Here is a 6,000-nt window from a genome sequence, read left to right on the forward strand (position 1 = left end):
CTGAATGTATTCAGCATGTCAGTTAAAAATGATGTGTTTATTAATCTCTGTGCTATGAAGTATACATGTAAGACTTATTACTAGGAATTATTAAGCACGTCTTAGGCATTTGAGAAACTTTCCTTCCAAAGACAAAAGCATGTCTTATTCAAAATTCTACTTACATATTTTATTATTGTCTTCTCTCTTCTATTTAAATATTTATTTTTAATTGTATGTGTGTGTGCCTCTTTGTTTGCATTTTAGTATGCACAAGTGGATATGGGTACCTGTGGAAGGCAGAAGAGGCCATTGGATCCCGAGGAATGGGAGTTACAGGTGGTTATGGGATGCTCAATATCGGTACTGAATTCAGTCTCTGAAAAGAGCAGCAAGAGCACTCAACTGCTTAGCCATCTCTCCAGACACTTTTTGTCTTGACCTTTGGTGTATCCTTTTTTATTAAGAAATTTTTTATTCATTTTACATACCAATCCCAGATCCTCCTCTTCGCTCTTCCCAACCCTCCATCCTCCCTCTGCTCTGACAACCCATCTCTCATCCCCTATAAGAAGGTAAGGCCTCCCATGGGGAGTCAGCAGAGCCTGGTACATTCAGTAGAGGCAGGTCCAAGTCCTTCCTCCCTGCCTCAAGGCTGTACAAGGTGTTCCACCATGGGCAGTGGGCTCCAAAAAGCCAGCTCATGCACCAAGGATACCCTTTCAGTATCTTAAAAAAAAATTAAATAAAAGCAAAGTTTCATTTATCAGGTTTGAGTAATTTCTCAAGGTGGTCTCTCCTTGGAGAGTTATTCAGTGTAAACTTGGGTGTCTCTGGGCCCAATAGAGTATTAAAACAGAAAACAGCAACACAGATGTGAAATTTTGACATGGAAGAAAAGAACTAGTAATAAAAACATGAATAGTAAAGGACACAAAGCACTGAGACTAGGAGATATCTATATTGTACAGGGAATGTGATTAGTAATCACACACACAACAAATAGTGATAGTCTAGTACAAGTTGAATCCAATCACTCAAAACCTTTCCCTTCAGTGAAGAGAGAAGCATAGAAGATTCCACATGAGAGATGTAATTTTCACTGTCTTACTTTCTTGTGTATTCAAGTTTTCAGGACTAAGTTTCTTAGGGGTATTTCCACATATGCGCTAAACATGAATGAAAAAGAACCAGGTAGCTGGGAATGTAGTTGACAGATAACTTGGTTGAATCGATTGGCCCCCAAGTGACTATATTTAATCAACAATTAAGCGCTTTCCAAACAATAACACAGAAAATGTTTCTTTTATTTGATACTTACACATCTGTGGTGATTTGAATGAAAATGCCCCCATTAAACTCAGGGAGTGGTGCTATTTGAAAGGTTAGAATATGTGGCTTGCAGGAGGTAGTGTGTCCCTGGGGGTGGGCTTTGTGGATTCAAAAGCTCAAAAGGGGCCAAGTCTCTCCTCTCTCTGTGTGAGTCTCTCTCTCTCTCTCTCTCTCTCTCTCTCTCTCTCTCTCTCTCTCTCTCTCTCTCTCTCTCTCTCCTCTCTCTCTCTCTCCTGCTGTCTGCAGATTCAAATGTATAACTATCAGCTCCAGCAAGCAGCACAATGTCTGCCTGTGTGCCACCGTGCTTCCTGCTGTGATAGCAATGGACTAAACCTTTGAACTGTAAGCAAGCCTCAGTTAAATGCTTTCTTTTATAAGAGTTGCCTTGGTCATGGTGTCTCTTCACAGCAATAGATCATGACTAAGGCAACATCTATTAAAAAAACAAACAAACACATAATCCAGATTCTTCTGTGATAGTCTTCTGTTCTTTAAGGTAACCCCCAAATTCAATCTAATAAAAAATTAATTTTAACTACAGTTAGTCAAATAATTAGAATTGCTTATTTTTGTCTAGCAAAATACAAATTCTCAAAGGGGAGTCAGGAAATTGAAACATAGTTCTGGACTGGTGGAGTAGAAACAATCAGTGTTTTAGAATTGGATAATTATTTCTTTTTAGAAACCCTTAGGTATGATTTACTGTGGTGTTCCAAATGCTTTGGAATTGTGACTCTTCATCTTCATCACATCTCTGAGAAGGTACTGTTTGTTGCTTATCATCCTCATCCCAATTTTATAAGTGAAAATAAGGCACAAAAGGTTTCCAACCAGATAAAAGTTACATAGAATCTAAGTTGCAGAGTGAGAATTTGAAGTGAGTTCTGTGTCTAATATGAAAACAAAACCTTACATCAGGAAAACAAAACCAAGCAAACAGACAAAAACCTAGTGTAAGGATTCAGTGGGATATTTAGTTGCTGTAACCATTTATGTGCCTTTGAATGTAGGACTCAGTAAGGCAGTTGTGAACTGCTTTTAAAACACCGATGCTCATTATATAAGTTCCCTTCTCGGTCTAATTCTCTTACACATAGGAAAGAACACACTGCAGCTTCCTCCAAACACTCAACAAACAAACAAACAAAAAAACTAAAGGGTTCATTGGCCCTTCGATGAACCACATTTAGGAGTTGGCCCCATGCCCAGGAGTACATGGCCAACACAGAACTGACTCACTGGTATTTGGGGAGGTTTTTTCTGTCTCATAATGCTTTGCCTGGACTTTTAAAAAAAATTTCCCTATAGGTCTTTAATTTACATATTATGGTTTCTGGTTTTGTGTCTTTTTAGTATTTCTGTGTGTATAAATGTGTGTGTCTCTGTTTCTATATATGTTTGTCTTCTTTTGGATTTTTCCCCCTGTTAATGTGTTCATTTTTTCCTATTCAGATTTATTCATATTTTACCTTATTTTATTTTATTATTATTTTTCCTTTCTTCATCATCTTTTAAAAGGTATTTGTTTGTTTACTAATGAGAAAGAGCAAGAGATGGTATGGATTTGGTCGTTGGTAAGGTAGGGAGGACCTGGGAGGAGATGGAGAAGGGGAAACTGTAACCATTGTATATATATATATATATATATATATATATATATATATATATATATATATATATACATATGTATGTATATATATGAAAAATCTATTTTTCAATAAAAAAAGAAAAGTAATATATTGCATTATGTGCATTATCCAAGACTAAGCAACCTTTCATTTTCTTCTTCCATTTGACCTTTTTCCTTCCCTCTCCCACGGGATTGGAAAAGGCAAAGCCTCAGTCAAATGGTTATTGAGAAACAGCTTTTAAAATTTCACAAACTACAATGGAAATGAAGAACTATAACTCCTTCAATTAGAAAGATTAGAAAAGCCTATATCAGTCACATAGAGACTACAGAGTTTATATATCTGTGAATTCAATGCAATAAGATAAAGTATTAATAATATTTAACCATCTCTAGCATCTAACAGGTAGGGATTCATCAGATGTGTTGAAAGAAAATAAGAGGGAAGGAACTTAGAAGGTTTGTGTCTTGCCTGAGTCAAGTTGTGGCCTTCATGGGGATAGTTAGTCTAAAGTTTGGGTTTTCTTATTTGAAGACTATAGTCCATGCTGCCTTTTCTGCTCACCCTTGTAGCTTATGAAGACTCCATGAGGAGTGTCACCTAATCTCCCTATGTCCCGAGTGCAAAAGAGGGTCTCTGGAACCGGCGTTGACATACATGGATCCAAAAACCATACAGACGGGGCCACAGAACTCTAAGAAGGGTTCCTGGTCCCCTTCAAAACGGATGGACTCCACACAGGAGTCCTCTGATGGAGGAGGGGTCCTCTGAGGCCCCCCACCACGTCCTGACGAGGGGTCAAGATGCTTCTCGACTCCTCCAGGGTCATCTTACAGGCGCATCTGCCAAGGTGAGCCTGTCAGATTCAACTGCCGGCTTCGGGTAACAAAATGAAAGTAAAAGGAAAGCAAAGACAAGAAAATGGAGCGCTCTTACCGATTGGTGCAGATGGACCTCTGGAGCTCTTAGGGGTCCCGGGGGGGGTCTCTGGGGATCTGGGACGAGCCCCCAAATGTTGTGCCCAGATCACGACCCCCAGAGAGACCACCAAGGATGAGCAAGCCAGAATGCAAAAGCAAGGTTTAATCGTGGATATCCAAATGCAATACAAGCCTAGGCAGGTACTTCGTCCAACAGATCCAACACAGTGGAAGCTGGAGGAAGTGCCCACCTATCTGCAAGCTCAGTTTTTAAAGGGAAAAATCACAAGGTTACATCATTTAGGGGTGCTAGTACGGGTACAATTCTGATTGGCTTGTGTCTAGGAATTCCAGAAATCACAATTCAGTTTTCCTTCTAAGGAAGTAGTTGCCCACCACCATTTCTCATTGGCTGCCCCCAGGTGGAGGCATCCAGTGATTACACAGTCACTATGGAAACTAGGGTTGGGACATTCTATGGTCAAGCAGTTGCCTAGGGGGCCAGGGAGAGGACATTCCATAGTCCGGCAGCCATTACCTCCTGACTATCTTGTGACTCTGTACTTTTACACTTCCTGGTTTCTGGAACCTGGACTGACTGGTTTCAGTAACTTCTGGCCTATTCCAGTAACTTATGGCCTGTAGCTAAAAGGAGCAGCCTTAGGCCTTTAGTTTTTGGGGTAAAAGCATTTTGGTCTTATTTTGGTTCCACACTAGTCCCATTCTCAAATAAATAAACAAACTCCAGACCCTGTTGTTTTTATCTAAACTTATATCTTACAATTTTACCAGGAAAGTCTCAGGAGTGAGAGGCTGGTGTGAAAACCTGCTAGCTCAGAGAGATTGAGGAGCAACAAGCTGACCTTCCTCTGTCCACATCTCAGAAAGAGAGCATCCTGCTGACACACCAACCCAAAACAAGACTGCCAAACTCAAAGTGCCTCCCTACTCCTTCCTGTGTCTCTCTGTCTTCTGGATTCCCTCTGACTCTCTAGGATGACTTTCTGTCAACAAGTTGCTGGCTTGGCTTCTGAACCAAGGTTGATTTTATTCAATCAATGCAGTCTCAGTGTGCAACAAGACCCTTAACGCAAAATGATGTTTTAACAAACAGAATCCAGAGCTCTCTTACTCCACCTATTCGTTCTTCAGAAGTGAGTTTCTGTCATAGGGAAATGATTGAGAGGCATTCTTAGAGCAGCACAGTCTCTTTTCCTCATCCATTTCTTATTCCCTCAGCTGCGCAGCAGCCTCACTCTGTAGTCTGTTGTCTTCCTCTTCACAGAAATCTGTTTCCATTAAGCTCACTAAGGACTTTAAGTTCTCAGCCAGCAGAAGTTTCAGCCACTCTTTTGTAGCATAATACAGTTGAAGAATCTTCACTTAAAACACTCTTTTCTTTTGTAAACATTACTTTCAAACTTCAGGTTTTTCCCTTGGGCTCTTTTCCTCATTATGTACATTGAGGAGAGGATATCCATTGCTCTGCCTTCATGTTCTTCATGGGCCTTTTACAGTAGTTTGTGCTCCAATGAGGTAAGCCATGCACAAAGCCCCAGCTGGCAATGACTTTTGATGTCTAAGGCAAGAGAAACCTGTGGCTCATTTCCTACTTGGTTGGGTGGGGTGGTATTGTGTTCCCCAAAATATTGTGTACACTAATAAATTTATCTGGGGTCAGAGAACAGACAATCACTAGATACAAAGGCTAGAAAATGGTGGCACTCGCACATTTAATCCTAGCATTCCAGAGATAGAAATCCCTCTGGATCTCTGTGAGTTCAAGGCCACATTGGAAACAGCCAAGCATGGTGACACACACCTTTAATTCCAGAAAGCCAGCCTTTAATCCCAGAGAGTGGTGGTAGAAAGCAGAAAGATATATAAGGCGTGAGGACAAGAAACTAGAAGCATTTGGCTGGTTAAGCATTTGGCTGGTTAAGCATTTGGCTGGTTAAGCTTTCAGGCTTTGAAGCAGCACAGTTCAGCTGGGATTCATTCTGGATGAAGACTCAGAGGCTTCCAGTCTGAGGAAACAGGACCAGCTGAGGAACTGGTGAGGTGAGATAGCTGTGGCTTGTTTTGTCTCTCTGACCTTCCAGTATTCACCCCAATAACTGGCCTCAGATTTGATT

The sequence above is a fragment of the Peromyscus maniculatus genome, chromosome 3 (assembly GCF_049852395.1).
Source record: "Peromyscus maniculatus bairdii isolate BWxNUB_F1_BW_parent chromosome 3, HU_Pman_BW_mat_3.1, whole genome shotgun sequence".
Lineage (NCBI taxonomy): Eukaryota > Metazoa > Chordata > Mammalia > Rodentia > Cricetidae > Peromyscus > Peromyscus maniculatus.